The 16,857-nt window shown below is 48.1% G+C and overlaps 1 long non-coding RNA gene across 1 annotated transcript; it reads left to right on the forward strand.

Moving 5' to 3' along the window:
- Positions 1–862: 862 nt before the first annotated feature.
- On the forward strand, positions 863–16,190 carry LOC138984688 (uncharacterized). The gene is made up of 3 exons (XR_011461954.1): positions 863–993; positions 15,761–15,878; positions 16,071–16,190. It is a non-coding gene; the product is annotated as an uncharacterized lncRNA (long non-coding RNA).
- Positions 16,191–16,857: the final 667 nt, after the last annotated feature.

Here is a 16,857-nt window from a genome sequence, read left to right on the forward strand (position 1 = left end):
GGAGCTTATTTTCTAGCGGAGGAGTGAGGCAACAATCCCAGTAAGTAGCAGCAGTGTAAGTGTTCTGAAAAAGGTAAAGTGATGGGATAAAGGGAACCAGAGGAGGGAACCAATTTTAGATAGGGTAGACCAGGAAGGTGACATCTGAGCAGCAAGTCAAAGGATGAGAATGAACTAGCCTTGAGGAGAGATAGAGGAATTTCAGCCATAAGGAAGAACAAGGGTGGACAGAGGAAGTCAGGCTCACAGAGATGTAGCTCTGGGAGATGGGCTGTTCCGCAATGGGGAGACGGGGTTCCTTCCCCTCACCCCTGGGGAAGTCTCCCAGCATGGCCATCTGAAGCTCCAGTACTTTGGCCACCTGATGCCAACAGCAGACTCATTGGACAAGACCCTGACCCTGATGCTGGGAAAGACTGAAGGCAGGAAGAGAAGGGGATGAGAGAGGATGAGATGGTTGAATGATTCCACGGACTCAATGCATATGAATTTGAGCAAACTGCAGGAGATGGTGAAGGACAGGGAAGCCTGGCATACTGCGGTCCACGGGGTCACAAAGAGTCAGACATGGCTGAGCGACTGAACAACGACATAGCTATCTGCCCTTGGCCAATGAATGTGAAATATGCAGCCACCCTTCCTGCTCCTAGATTCCAACCACCACCTGTGTGAAAACACATGCTTACCTCCTTGTTTGTGGGTAGGGGCCCCAGGCTTTTTGACCTGTGGGCTTCACCTCAGACAGGCAACCCTGCAATCCTGGCTTCCTGTACCACACGTTTGTCAGGATACCTGCTCTAGGGTCTGTGCTTCAAGGCAAGACCCGGTTTCCCCTAGACAGCCTACTCCAGAGCACAAAGCTGGAAGCTGTGGGGATTTCTCAAAGCTCAGGATTCAGCTCTCACCAGGCGTTGGTGCATCAGTCATCACTAAACACCTTGGTCAAGTCCAAACCAGAAGAGGCTCTGCCTTCTCCGGATTAATGAGGTGGAGGTATGGTGGATGCTGATGAAGGGGGAGGCTGGGGGCTACTAGAGCAAAGAAGAGGGGCTTAACTCAGAGGGCAGAGCTAGGAGGGCTTCCAGGGGGAAGCAATCCACACAGAAGAATCCTGGAACATCAACCACAAGGCTCTATTTTATCAGGGCTAAATTAATCCTCATTATCTAAACCAGTGCCCAGCCTCTGCCACACAGTAGGTGCTTGGTAAATATCTGTGGCGTGAATGAATGGGCAGGGGTTGTTAAGATCTTTCTTAGCGGTAATAGTTAGTGAGCTCCTTATTACTGGGAGGAACCCACTGGCCCTGTTGGATGGCCACTGGTCTGGGGTCCCACCTTGGGGACTGGTGAGGACCTAGGAGAGCCTTCTATCCCAGGGCGGTGTGAGGTTAACTTTGAATAACCTGGGGTGGGAAGTCAAGTCCAGCAAAGCAATACACACGGAGACTGCTGGCTCAGTCCCCTAGACCCCTCTGCGTCCCCGCAGCCGCCAGAGTCGTTCACGCAGTCATGCCTCCCAGGCCCCCAGACTTGAGAAGCGCCCACCCCTGCGCCTCCCCGGCGCGGAGCTCAGGCTGAAGACCCGCGTCTGCAGGGCGGCGGAGCTGACGCAGCTGCGGGCGCGCTCGCCCGCTCGGTTCCGAGGCGGGGCCGCGGGGGCCGCAGTTGGAGCACGCGCGTCACTGCAGCCGAGTGAGCTCAGCCCACGGCTGCCACCCGAGCCCCGAGGGGAGAAGGGGTGGAGGGGGAGGAGGGGAGGAGGAGAGGAGAGGGGAGGAGGAGAGGAGAGGGGAGGAGGGGAGAAGGGGGGAAGAGGAGGGGGAGGAGGACCGTAGAAGGGAGGAGGGGGAGAGGAGGAGGGGAGAGAAGGGGGGAAGAGGAGGGGGAGGAGGAGGAGGGGAGGGGGGGAGGGAGCGCAGGCACCAGCCTGGTTTGCAGTTCTGCATACCACCACCCCCCCACCCCAATCTGGGGCGGGCAGAGCCCCAGAGCACCACACCCCTCCTTCCTTCCATCACTGTCCCCCCTCCACGCTGCCCAGAGTCCCTTGACACCCGATTTCCAGAGGCCGAGTGACCCGCCCATTCACCCGGAGCCCTGTGCGGTTCCCCAGCCCCAAAGCCTTTTCGCAACAAGTGACAGGCCCCGAGCACGCGCTTGGGTCCCCCGTCTGAGGGAGGTCTGAAAGTGAGGCTGAGAGTGGAGCTGGTGGTAGAGGCTCGCAGAGAAGGCTTTCCGGAGGGTGTGCTGCTTTGTAGCTGGGTGTAGCGCTGGCTCCAGCGTTCACCAAGGCGAGAAGAGGGGTTTGGGGGAGGGCAGTGCACGTGCAAAGGCACCAGGTTTCCCAATCGGTAAGGCCCAGGCAGAGACCCTGGGCAGAGAAGGGGCCTGGGCTCCTCCCACCCACCCAGCCTGGGGATCTCTGGGCGGGGAGAGACACAGTGTCCGCAGATTAGCCAGGCCCCTACCCCACCAGATCCTCTGGTGGTTCAGTCAGAGTGGCTCCTCCCTTGACTGTCCCAGTAAATATCCACCGGACGGCTTCTAGGAGTCCCTGGTGGTGGTGGTTTAGTCGCTAAGTCGTGTCTGACTCTTTGCGACCCTTTGGACTGTAGCCTTCCAGGCTCCTGTCCCTGGGATTTCCCAGGCAAGAATATTGGAGTGGGTTGCCAGGGGATCTTCTCCAAGAGATCTTTCCCAGGGATGGAACCCACAGACCCACATCTCCTGCATTGCAGGCGGATTCTTTACCTCTGAGCCTCCGGAAAATCTATTGTCGTGTCTAACCTGCCTCCGTGCAAGCTGGGGCTGAGACAGGCACCAGCGGGGCGGGTCCCCTCTGAACTGCATGGTCCCCTAGCCTCTGTTCCCTGGTCTGCCACTTGCTGGTGGCCCCATGTCTGAAGCCTGGCCAGTGTCTGAGTTGGCTGGGAAGGAGGGGCTTATGGGGCGGGAACTCCTGGGTCCCGGTGGGCCTGGGCCTTTGAGAACTGCTTTTCCTATCGGCTTGGCCCATCTTGGTGTCTGCACAGTGTCGGGCAGGTACTGTGGTCCTTGATCCAAAGGCGCGGTAACGTGATTGGGGCAGGAGCACAGGGGCCAAAGGGTTCTCGAAGGACCCTAGAGCTGGGCCTCTTTCTGGGCGGTACAGGAAGGCCCCAGGGTGAGGCAGGGCTGCCCTCTGTCAGCCTGAGGTCCCCTGCTTCCTCACTTGAGCCTCACCTGCTGAGTCGGCCTCCTCCACAGTCCCCTTCCCCGCACCCACAAGCGGCCTCCTCCCCAGGCCAGGGCCTCTCCCTTGTGCCGCATACCTCCTCCCCAGAGCCCCAGGTCATCTGCCTTCAGGAAACTTGATGAACCAGTCTTTGGTCCTGTCCCACCCCAGCCTTCCTGAGTAAACCCTGGCTTCTCTCGGTTTATTCTCCTTGTGTTCCTGGCTCACCCAGTTGCCCCCTGTCCCAGTCCTGGTGAATTCTAGTTTGTCCTTGAGTCTCAGCTCAGCCCTGCAGCCTCCTTGAAGACATGAGTGTGAGAGTCCTGCTGCAGGGCTCCCTGACCTTAGGCAGAGGGCTGCCTGGTTCCTGCTCTCTCAAGACAGGAGCTCCAGTGGCCCAGACCTAGAGTAGCCTAGAGTGCTGCCACCGAGTGTGGCCACTTCACTCTCCACCCAGCGCAGACCAGTCGCTCTGAGAAAACTTGCGATCCACAGAGGTTCGCAGCAACACTGCAGTTAAGAAAAAAATTCAGAATTTGAAAAGGCAAAAGGATGACTGTCAGCTCCAACTCGGTATTAAGCAGACTGCGAAGCTGTGAATAACTCTGGCAGGTAGAGAAGATGACCCCCAAGGTAACAGTGACCCCTGTAGGTCATCAGCCAGTCTGTGTGTAACCCAGAGCCTTACTCCAGCACTTTCGCTTTTGGTGCCTCTCGATACTTCCGTCTCGCCAGTTCTCTTTGAACTAGCTCTTCCACCATATGGGTACCTTCCTTAAGGCGTTAAGTAATCTTTGACACATACCCTATATTGAGAGTCATGCTTTTAACTTTGAAAATTATATACTGTGACTCTTCCAGAAACTGTCTAACCAAGATGTCCAACCGGACTCAGCTGCCAGGGCCAATTAAACTTTGTTGAAGTGTCTCATGGGCTTAGCTGAAATGACGCCTCTCCCACCTCAGGCTTCCTGATTGCATCCTGTGATGTATTTATATTATTATTTATTTAGAAATATCCACCACTTTATTGTTACAAAATTTAAATACTGCTGTCAAAGCCCCTTGAACCATTGTGTCCCCCTCAACCTGTCCTAAAGTTGACAACTGTTTATATATATGATATATAGATATCATATATATAACACAAATATATCAGTGTGAAGAATATATATACACTCTTGTTTGGGTATATATACAGACATATATATATTAATGTACTGTGTGTATATATATACACACACACATATATGTATATATAGCTATACAAATATGTATACACCCTACTTGATACATGTGTATATCACATATACATATATACAAATGTAATATTTTAATGGCTGGAGATTTTCTTCTATAAAAGGTATTATTCTGAAGAAATTATTTTGCAGCCTGCTTTTTCTCAAAACTAGAATTGAAAATCTCTTTTGGCACATAAGACCTACCTTATTCTTTTTAAGTGCTAACATGGCAACACAAACCATAAAATACCTAGGAATACATGTAAGAAGTATGTGACATTTCATGTAGAATGTTATTAAAGATGTTGTTTTCTAACAAATTCAAGGGTTGTAATATTTACAGCCTTGTAATATTGATAATTTTATAAACGATGAAATGTATGAAGCAAGAAGTAAAAGTACACACACACCCCCTACCGAAGGCCACAACGTTGTTTTTTCCCAGGTTTCTTTACCTTCCTAAGCATATTTCTAGAACTTGCTTTTGGGGGTTGAGTTGCTTTCCTTCCAGGGAGTTGAAGACATCTATAAATAGTTGTGATGCGCGTGGGCCTGCCAACGCTGTAACTGAGGCACCCAGCGCATTGGGAACCTGCGTCAGGGAGATAGTCATGGTCACGAGTTTGGAAGAGGCTTCCGAGAGTGGGTGGTGCTTTAATTAGGCCAGGAAGGATGAGCTGGTGGATAAGTTGGGCAGGACACTGCAGGCAGGGAACTTGGTTTGCAGGTGGGAAAATAATGTCTAAATAGCAGAACTGAGGCCCACGGAGGCTGGGGGGAGTGGGGGGTGGGGGTGCGGGGAGCCATGGTCAGAACCACCAGACTGTGGCTCAAGTTCTAGCCCCAAGGAACCAGCAAGGTCCAGTTTGTGAATCTCCTGTACTCCTCAGAGCGGGGGCCACGGAGGAGCCCCTCTTTGTTGCCCAGAGGAAAAGTCTGAACCCTGAAGGGGCTTCCCAGTGTGCTGGCGCTGGGGACAGGCAGTCACAGAGATGAGTGGGAGCTAGCAGGCAAGGCAGCCTGGCCTCCCCTGCCTCTCCCATCGCGTCAGTTGGCAGTGGATGTATCTGTTCTGAGTCACGAGTCCGAGTTCTGACCCCAAGAGTCCCCTGGGGGAGTGCACACTGCCCTCTGAGGAGCGGGTGGCTGTGGTGCAGCTGGCAGCCTGGGCAGGGGACATGGAGGCCGAGCCTTCACTCCCTCAGCCTCTCCACAGCCTTGGGAAACACAGGCCCAGAGACAGCTCAGTGAGGAAGTAGAAGCCAGTCTAGAGTTCACATTTCCTGCCCCACAGCAGGTCAGGTCTGCTGCTGCTGCTGCTAAGTCGCTTCAGTCGGGTCCAACTCTGTGCGACCCCATAGATGGCAGCCCACCAGGCTCCCCCGTCCCTGGGATTCTCCAGGCAAGAACACTGGAGTGGGTTGCCATTTCCTTCTCCAATGCATGAAAGTGAAAAGTGAAAGTGAAGTCGCTCAGTCGTATCCAACTCTTCACGACCCCATGGACTGCAGCCTACCAGACTCCTCCGTCCATGGGATTTTCCAGGCAAGAGTACTGGAGTGGGGTGCCATTGCCTTCTCTGAGGTCAGGTCTAGGACTGGTCTTTTTTCTCCCCTCAAGAGACATGCCCTCATCCCGTTATTACTTGCCTGACGTCGCATACCTGAGGCATGTCAGCACTAGCGCACTAGGCCCACGTCAAGGTCTCCCAGACCTCCTTGAGTTTCACCTGAAACTTCCACACCAGCTTAAGAGGCGCTAAGCAAAAAAGGGTATTTATTGTATTAGGTTATTGAAAAATGCACAGGTGGTCTCCGCCTGGGGCAGAGCTGGCCCCAGGGCTCTCCAAGGCTCCCCACTGTGAGGCTCTGCTGTCCTCTAGGAGACTTCCTTCTCAGACCAGCCTTCTCACGTCACTTAGCAGTGGTTTGTATTGTACAGAAGGAACAGAAAATGCTTGTTAAACTGGCTGAACAAGGATGTTCACTGTGATTTCCTCCTGCTGTGGAATACTATACCTGGAAGGACGCTAAAGGAGGTATTTCAAAGCTCTCCAAGTACTGGATTCATCAGACCCCAGGACAGTGGAAGGGAGAAGCTGATGTCGGACTTCTTTGGTGGTTGAGGGGTTAAGAATCTGCCTGCCAATGCAGAGAACACGAGTTTAATCCCTGGTCCAGGAAGATTCCCCATGCTTCGGGGCAACTAAGGCCGTGCAGCACTACTGAGCCTGAGCTCAGAGCGCGCGTGCTTGGCAGCAAGAGAAACCACAATGAGAAGCTCTCACAGTGTGACTAGAGAGTAGCCTCTGCTCACCACAGCTAGAGAAAGCCCGAGAGGAGCAGCAGAGATCCAGAGCAGTCAATAAATCAATACATGAAAAGCTGGTGTCAGGGTCAAAGCAAAACAGAGTCAGACCAGGCCAGAAGAAATGCAGAGGGGGATCAGAGGACAAGGAGAGAGGCCCCAGGAATCTGGGTGTTGAAGTTCAGTGTGAGTTTAGGAGATGAAGGCTGGAGTGGGAGGAAACAGCAAGCAGGCGCTCGGCCCAGCCCAGCCTTCAGCCGTCGCTAGAAATGGGGACAGAGTGACCTTGACTTGTTTTCCAAGCTCTGTAACAGGAGGGCTGGCAGCACACAGACCCAGTGTGTGGGTAGCAGGGGGCTTTTCTGCAGCTGGCTCTGTTCATTTGCCTCGTGTTTGTATAGTGTGCCTGGTTCTAGCGTGTTCATTTTCCTGCTGAGCCCTGCTGAAATATAAATGTAGGGAGTTCCCTGGTGGCCCAGGGGCTGACACTCTGTGCTCCCAATGCAAGGGGCCTGGATGTGATGCCTGGTCAGGGAACTAGATCTCACATGCGGCAATTAAGAGTTCCCATGCCACAACAAAAAGATGAAGATCAAAGATCCCAAGGGACAAAACTAAGAGCTGGTACAGCCAAATAAATAAATAAAATAAACATTTTATTATTTATTTATTATTTTTTTAATTTTTTTAAATAAACATTTTAAAAAGAGAAATTTCTGTTGTACCCTGAGGTTCCCTGTGTCCCCTTGCTGTCAGTCTACCCACTACCACCCAGCCAGGCAACCACGGGTCTGCTTTCTGTTACTTTAGCTGCGGCTTTCTAGAATTTCTGTAAATAAGATCATAAAAAGTAGGCAAGTCTTTTGTGTCTGGCTTGTTTTCAATATTTTTGAGATTCATCCATGTTGTTACATGTGTCAGTAGTTCTCTCCTTTTTGTTGCCGAGTAATATTCCATTGTATGGACATACAGAAATTTGTTTATATATTCATCTGTGATGGATATTTAGGATGTCCATTTGGGGGTTTTTATGAATAAGACCACTCTGAACATTCTTTGTGTGTAAAACTCTTTGTGAGGATGTATGTTTTCATTGCTAAGTCATATGGTAATTATATGTTTAACTATAAGAAATGGCAAAATCATTCTCCATTGTGTTATTTTACAGTCTCACCAGCAGAGCATGAGAATTTTTGTGGCTTCACATGTTTGCCTGTGCTTGGTATCGTTCCAATTTATTTTTTTTTTGGCTGCAAAATGCAGCTTGTGGGATCTCATTTCCCCATCAGGGATTCTACCTGGGCCAAGGTAGTAAAAGCAGGAAGCTTAACCACTAGGCCACCAAGGAACTCCTGACCTACTGATTCTGTCATTTGCTAGATCCAGCTGAACCTGAAGATGGAGGTTGCCTTTCGTCTTTTATGAAGGCCTAGTTGCTGCCCTTTTCTGGCAGTGTACTTTTAAAAAGCTAGGTATTTCCTCTGTATTCTTTTTTTCTTTAATAAATAAAACTATACCAAAAATGAGATGGCTCTTTGCATCAGGTGGCCAAAGTATTGGAGCTTCAGCTCCAGCATCAGTCCTTCTAGTGAATATTCAGGGTTGATTTCCTTTAGGATTGACTGGTTTGATCTCCTTGCTGTCCAGAGGACTCTCAAGAGCCGACTCATTGGAAAAGACCCCAGTGCTGCAAAGATTGCAGGCAGGAGGAGAAGGGGATGACAGAGGATGAGATGGTTGGATGGCATCATCGACTCAATGGATGAGCAACCTCTGGGAGATAGTGAAGGACAGGGAAGCCTGGTGTGCTGCAGTTCATAGGTTTGCAAAGAGTCAGACACGACTTAGTAACTGAACAACAACAATACCAATAATAGCTACACTAAGGGGTATTTTTTGGGGGTGAGTGAAAGCACAGAAGCAAAGCATCAGTACTTGGCACAAAGTAGGTGGTCAATAAACATTAGACTCTTTCTGTTTTCTCATGTACCTTGTCCAGTGTCTTATAATAACCCCTGTATTTATGCTGCATTTTAACTGTATATATACAGTGAATTTTTTTTCTAATAGGCAGGACAAAGGTTAATATTTCTAATCAAAAACTAAAAGACTGAGGACAAGTTCAGTGACTCACTGAAGGTCACACAGCGAGACTGTGACAGTAGACAGGCCAGGCCCTCCGGTGGTGGTCTGTGGATTCCCCAGTCTTGACCTCATCAGCCCCTGGTGAAGTGTGCCAGGCTGCTTGTCCTTCACTAAGCGGCCTCTGCATTTGTACCTTTGGAATTCTTCTTTTTAATTTCTCCCTGTTTTGAGTCTGGCAGCCCGTTGCCCACCTGCAGCAATCCTGCTACTCATGGTAATTTGTTGTTTCTTAGTGGCTCTGGCAGGATTCCTTGGTAGCTCTGCTGGTAAAGAATCTGTCTGCAAAATGCAGGAGACCCTGGTTTGATTCCTGGGTTCGGAAGAACCCCTGGAGAAAGTATGGCAAGCCACTCCAGTATTCTTGCCTGGAGAATCCCTATGGACAGAGGTACCTGGCAGGCTACAGTCCATGGGGTTGCAAAGAGTCAGACACGACTGAGTGACTAAGCGCACGCACACACACACACACACACACACACACACACACACACGCACTGGCTTTGGAGGAAATCAGACCCCACATGATACAAATATACGTAAAATAGAAATCAGGAAGCTGTGAGGTGGGGATTCCAAGAGCTATGTTCTTGCTTATTTTATTTTTACTTTATTTGGCCATACCACGCAGCTTGCAGGATCTTAGTTCCCGACCAGAGGCTGAACCCAGGCTACAGCAGTGAAAGCAGTGAGTCCTGACTTCTGGTTTTTGTTATCGCTTAGTCACTCAGTCATATCCAATTCTTTGTGACCCTATGGACCGCAGCACGCCAGGCTTCCCTGTCCTTCAGCATCTGCTGGAGTTTGCTCAAACTCATGTCCGTTGAGTCGGTAATGCCATCCAACCATCTCATCCTTGTCATCCTCTTCTCCTCCTGCCCTCAATCTTTCCCAGCATCAGGGTCTTTTCCAATAAGTGGGCTCTTCGCATCAGGTGGCCAAAGGGTTGGAGTTTCAGCGTCAGCATCAGTCCTTCCAATGAATATTCAGGGTTGATTTCCTTTAGGATCGACTGGTTTGACCTCCTTGCTCTCCAAGGGACTCTCAAGAGTCTTCTCCAGCACTATAATTCGAAAGCATCAATTCTTTGACGCTCAGCCTTCTTTATGGTCCAACTCTCATATCCTTACGTGACTACTGGAAAAACCATAACTTTGACTATATAGACCTTTGTCAGCAAAGTCATGTCTGCTTTTTAATATGCTAACTTCTGGACCACCAGGGAATTCCCTATTAATTTTAACTGCTCAGCGGCCTTCAAGACTCCCTTTTGGGATGCAGGAAGCCCCCTACTGGGTATGTAGTACCCTGCCCGCCTGCCTGATCCAAGCACAATCTTACAACAGCAGTGGACCAGTCAATGCCTACTGAATAAATAGTCTAAAAGTTCTGAGAAAGTGTCAGCTTTGATGTTGCCCCTAATAACACCACCAAAGGGCTCTCTCCAAGGTCACTAGGGATTCTAGTCTCTAAACCCAGGGAACAAGTTTCAATGGCTGTGGGCTATGGAGAAGAAGGGAACAAAGGAGAAGGCCAGGGTCTTCAGTCTGAGCAGTAGGAATACCAGAACTGCCATCAACCACAGCAGGAGATTTTGAAGAGAAAAATCAGCAGCTCTGTTTTGGAGTTAGGAAAGAGAGGTCTAGCAGGAGGTACAACTTTGGGAGTTAGGAGCACATTAACACCCATTTAAAACCAGGAGAACAAGAGGAATGTGCGTCAGGGGAGGGAGTGTAAATGAAAAAGAACAGAGCCTGAGGAGCTATAACATTTAGAATTTGGGAAGTGACAAAGAATCAGAAAGGAGGCTGAGAAAGAGTTGCCAGTGTGGTGAAAGGGAAGCAACTTGGACATGTGAGGAGACATCAACTGTGTCAGATTCCGTTATTAACCCCCCCAAGACTGCCATGCTGGAGAGCTCATGTATAGCCAACTGGAGCTCCCAGCTTAAACCAGGACCACAGCTGGTTTGCCATCATGAACATCCAGCCCAGCTAAGCCTTCAGACTGACTGCAGCCCCAGCTGACAGCTGACTGCAACCACAGGGAGAGCCTTCACTGTATTTTCTGCAGGAAGGAATGGGCAAGGCAGAACGGCTGGGTTTAGTATTGGTAACTCTGAATAATTTCATCAGGCTCTGAGTCACAGGGACTGTCTGATGCCTGGCCTTGAAGTGATTAGGATATACGGACAGTGGCCTAGAGTGTTAGAGCCTGACAAAGGAGGTGGTTGTGGGCATAAGCTCTGATTGGTTAGTTTATATCCCTTGGGATTGGCTAATCTTAGGGTCAGCACGGCCCCAGATGTTAGAGCATCAGAACACAGAAAATAAAATACATGATAAATACAGTGACTAACAGAATAAGACAGAAGCGATGGTGTGTCGCTTTCAAGATCAGGTTATAAAGATACTGTGTCTTTCTCTTTCACACCATTTGCTTCAGGAAAGTCAGCCACCATGCTGTGAGCAGCCCTACAGATAGGCCCAGGTGGCCAAGGACTGAGGCCTCTTGCCAACAGCCATGTGTGTGCCATCTTGGATGCAGATCCTCTCATCCTGCTGAAGCCTTCAGAGAACTGCAGGCCCAGCTGACAATTTGATTGCAAACTCTTAAGAGACCCTCGCTGAAACCACCCTGCTAAGCCACTCCCAGATTCCTGACCTAGAAATACCAGTATGATAATATTTGTTGTTTTAAGCCATTTCACACTGATATAACTTGAATGCAGTAACAGAAAACTAATATGTGCAGTAATAGCCTCATTTTATGAATAAAGGTAAAGCTCAAAGGGACAAGGTAACCAGATCAAGGTCAAGGAATGAACAAAAGACAGAACTGACTTGCACTCAGAGTAGGGCCTTGCATATAGTATATTGCCAACAAATATTTGTTGAATTGGCTCAATCATTTTTTTTTTCTTGTTATCAAATTAGTTTAGGGAATTCCCCAGCAGCCCAATGGTTAGGACTTCATGCTTTCACTGGCATGGCTTGGGTTCATTCCCTAATTAGAGAACTAGAATCCTGAAAGATATGTGGCATAGCCCCCCCAAAAAAAAAAAATTAGCTTAAAGTTGAGGTACAATAGTTATCAGATAAAACCAACTATTATAAACATAATTAAGAGTCTGCCTAATTAAGTGTTACAGGTCCCAGGGACATCTGCTTTTTGTTAGGTGACTTGCTGACTCAAGTAAAGGCAAAGACAAAGGCAAAGGCCTCTTTGTTGCCCAGAACCCAGTCTTATTTGGGGGGAATCCCAAGACAGATAAGAAAAAATAGGGTCTGAGTCTGTCAGGGTGCAATCAGGAGAAAGAAAACACACAGTAACTTGAACAGGGACAATTTAATATAAAGAATTAACTACAATGGGCATAAGGAAAACTCTAAAGAAAGAGCAGGTCCAAGAAGCAGCCACTACCCCCAGGGCTGAAACAGGTGCCCAAGGAAGAAGTTTCCCACTGCAGGGCTAAAATTCACACCTGGTTGGATAGGGTATGGTTCAGGCTTATGGAATAACAGAGAAATAGCTTCTATGTCACAGTGAAAGAATTTGCTGGAAATCTGCCCTCTAGGGTACTAGGGAAAGCTGTTCATGGGGAAATGTCTCAGCAGAAGGATTCAATTATGTAACTGCTGGAAGCAGGGGAGGCCGCTGGTTCCTGGGGGCTGCTGACTGCTGGGCACTGCAGGAGCCTGGTACCTGCCATCCGTCACCCATACTGCAGGAACCTGCCAAGTGAGCAGACCAGAAAGGAAAACTCCTTTCTTTGGCAATGCGTGTCCAGTGCCCTCTACCGACAAAGCTTAACATCATGCCAGGTGTCAAAGGAAAGATATTTAAAGGCCCAGATCTGTTTTTGGAGAGCAGACAATGAAGGATAAATCTGGGGCTAAGAGGCAAAAATTAATAACAGCCACAATTTCATTCAAACAGCCACAGAAATTCTACAACTCAGGTACATTTTGCTCAAGGTGTGAGACCAGTAGAAAAACACAAAAAATAAGTGTGGTAACTTAATTTTTTTATTAAACATAGTATAAGCACATAACATACAAAATTTATAATACTAGATATTTCAAAGATAAAATTTAGAAATACACATTTAAAAATAGAGATCTTATAATTATTAAACATTTCTTTCATTATCTGTTACTCCTTTGACTTGGAACCAGAAACCTGACACCTTTTTTTTCTGCACCAAGATATCAAGGTCTGGTCTCATATTTTGAAGTTCGGTGTGTAGGACTGAATTCAATCTTATATCCTTTAACTGGGAGCAAAATTTAGTTATACTCAATTTCATGACAGAAAATAGCTGTTCACAGACATAGGTGCTTCCAAACATGGACAGAATCTTCGCACAATGGTTTCTATATCTAGGGGAACTCTTGCTCAAGTATCTGTAGAATTCTGGTACCCCAATGCCATCATATTTAGTCTTCAGTACTGTATCACACCGCAGTTCAATAACTTCCATTTGTAATTCTTCGTTAAAGCTATCAATGTTAGTTAAGAAAGGTGAGCTAAACAATGTGAGCTGATTTTCATAATGTTTGAAATCAAAAGAATCTTTTTTGGGATGCAATGCTCAACTCTACAATTTTGGAGATGTAGATTAAACCATAACTTTCATTTCTGTAAACTAATCTCAATGTGAGCCAGATTGTTTACTCCAAATGAGTAGCCCAAGGTTTCAGTTTTACTAGGAAAGAGCAAACTATCATACATTTGTGTAACTATTTGGTGAACGTCTTTGCAGAAAAGTATTCAAAATGCTTAGATGGTTTGTAATGTCACCCAAAAAGGCCAGACCTCTGATCCAATCTTCACTGGTGAGCTGGGGAAGGGATTTGCCCTTGGATGACATGAACAAATCTATCTCCTTTATCAATTCAAAAAATCTCTTCAATACCATGACAGACTAAGCCACCTTACTTTTGTATAGTAAAGGAGATTATCATATTGTATATTCAATTCCTCAAGCAAAACACTGAATTATCTATGACTGGAGCCATGAGAGTGTATCCAGTTCACTGTGTTAATGACTACATCCATGACATGTTCTAGTTTTAACTTCTTAGTATAAAACAATTCCTGGGGAATAATGCAGTGAATGGATTTAAGTTCTGCATCCTTGCAAAAACATTTTGACCTTGCATTAAAGTTTTACAGCAAGCCCGATGTTATCACAGACCATCACATGGGAACCATTGTGATCACACTTACTAATTTTGACTAGTCAACATCAAACTTTTTGAGACTTTTCTAAACATGCAAAAATAAGTCATCTTCAGATGCTGAGTAAGTCATAAAGTACCATGTCCAAAAGTTCTTCAGTGATGTCAAAATTCTCAACGCTGCAGATAAATATAATTAACTGGCTCATATTATTTATGTATGTGCTGTCATCAACTGCAATAGAAAATGTCACAAATAATTTATTTAACTTTTTCTCACAACTTATCCTGTAAGTTCTCAGCCATATCTTTTACTTGCTGAGCAACAGTGTTTCCATGTAGAACTTATGTTTGCAAATGCTTCTGTTCAGGTCGCATGATTTCAGCTGCACTGGATAGACAAGCTTTTATAAACTCACCATCTGTGAAAGGTTTTGATGCCTGGGCAATTTTTTCGCTTATGTAACTGCACTTCATAGCAGCATCACTTGTTTTATTTGTATTTGATGATAAACGCTGTAGAAAGTTTAGTCTTTTTTTTGAGCTCATGAAGGTTTTCATCATGCATCTTTTCTGCGTACCAGTCAAAATTCTTACTATGGTTTGTTTCATGATGGTGTCTTAAGTTGGATTCTTTTGACACAAGGTTTGGTTGCATATTAAACACACGGGGCTATTCTTTACTTCCAAAAAAAAAAAATTGGCTCCTTCCCGCTTTTCTTGAAACATGCAATGCCCTGGATCCATCTTTCATTGTCCCACTTTTGATAGAGATACAAAAAGAGAGCTCATTTTTCTTTTCTCTGAGAGAAGCAGCAGCACAAACCTGCTGAAAAATGGTAACTGACACCGTTTTGAGGAGTAACAGGGAGGAGGAGGGACTCTAGCAAACTGGAGAGCCTTCCAAGGGGAGCAGCCCTTAGTCAGGTAGGGCAGACTCTTGGTATTTGATAACACAGGTTATTGTCACTAGATCTTCCCAATTTTTGAAGCTAGATATTGCATTTTATCCAGAGAAGGCAATGGCACCCCACTCTAGTACTTTTGCCTAGAAAATCCCATGGACGGAGGAGCCTGGTAGGCTGCAGTCCATGGGGTCGCTAAGAGCCGGACACGACTGAGCGACTTCACTTTCACTTTCCACTTTCATGCATTGGAGGAGGAAATGGCAACCCACTCCAGTGTTCTTGCCTTGAGAATCCCGGGGAAGGGGGAGCCTGGTGGGCTGCTGTCTATGGGGTCGCACAGGGTCAGACACGACTGAAGCGACTTAGCAGCAGCAGCATTGCATTTGATCACAAAATGAGCTGGCTCATTAAGATATTGTAAATTAAAACAAAAAATGTTAGACGCTGTGCAGGGCAAACAAAATAAACCTAAGGGTCAAAAACACCCTCTGGGCACCAGTCTGGGGCCTCTGTAGCTCCACTCACCTCCTAGCATGCCGCCCACCACTTCCAGGGTAGTCAGGGCTTCTACCCACACTGGCCCAGGGGGGCTTCATTCTGAGGGGAAATCTGCCGGAAGCACACCCTTAGCCTCAGGAGTGAGCCCCTCCAGGGAGGCTACATGGGACGAGGAAGGAAAGGGAGAGCCAAGAGTATTCTCTGAGGGAGCCACAGGATTGGCAAAGGGCGGATGGCTCGGTGATACTCTGTTATCTTTGCCTAGATCTGGACAACGGTCTCCAGGCCGGTCACTTCAAGAGTGTGCAGCTCCCGGCCACAGACAAACAGCTGCATCTTGGCGACTGGAGGATAGACAATAGTGAAGTCAGGAGCTGGGCGAGGTAGGGGAAGGAGTATGGGAATCCAGGACAGTTCGTGGCTCTTAAGGGTGTTTGTGGACCAGATAGCATCCTAGAGAGCCACAGAAGGGGCATGTGCCGGGCAAGCCAGGCCTCCTGAGACCCAGGGTGAGGCACTGCTTTCCCATTCCTCGGAGCCCTGAAGACTTCAGTCTCTCAGGTTTCATGTTTCAGTTCTACCTAGATCTTACCTGGGACACTGTCTCGCAAGGCCGCCGTAACCGTGGAAACGGAATCCAACGGAGGCAGAGCAGGAGCACGAACCCAGCCGCCACTAGAGGCGCATTGCATCACTGCCTCACGCCTTCCACTGAGGCCACACCCCCATCCTCTTCGCCACGCCCCCTGCGATCCACAGCGGGGCGCAGGCATCCTCCTGGGCGCACAACGGCTTTCGGAGGGCGTGCCCAAGATGGCGTCCTCAGTTCTCGTCCGGCCTTGAGGAGCTGGAAAATTGGCACCCTGCCGGGCTGTGGAACGTCGCAGATGCTGGAATCTTAACCACTGGACCACCAGGGAAGTCCCCAAGTTCACGTATTTATAAAATATTCAGAACAGTGTTTGGCACAGACTAGATAAGTAGCCTCTTGAGTTAGACCTGTAATTAAAACTTGCCTCAGAATTCTTCAAATGCATCTCCTTACTCGAGTCCCACAGGTCGGAGGAGCAGACACATCGGAGCCCAACCCTTTTTCCAACCTTGTTTGTAGCCCACTAGTCTCCCAGACTCCTGGCAAATTGAACCCAATGCTTTTCTACCTCCAGGCCCCTGCCGCCTTGCTTCCTACTTGGAATGTTCTCCTTTCACCTGTTGGGTTTCTTCCCATCCTTGGAGGCCAGTGGCTGAGAGAAAGGTGGTTGTTTCTTTGCTTCAGACACAGACCCAAGGCCTGCCTAATCATGCTGTCATGGTGTGATCTGTGGTTGAGGGCTAGTTTATGGAGCTCCTGCTGCCCCCAGC

This window comes from Bos mutus, chromosome 22 (genome assembly GCF_027580195.1).
Source record: "Bos mutus isolate GX-2022 chromosome 22, NWIPB_WYAK_1.1, whole genome shotgun sequence".
Lineage (NCBI taxonomy): Eukaryota > Metazoa > Chordata > Mammalia > Artiodactyla > Bovidae > Bos > Bos mutus.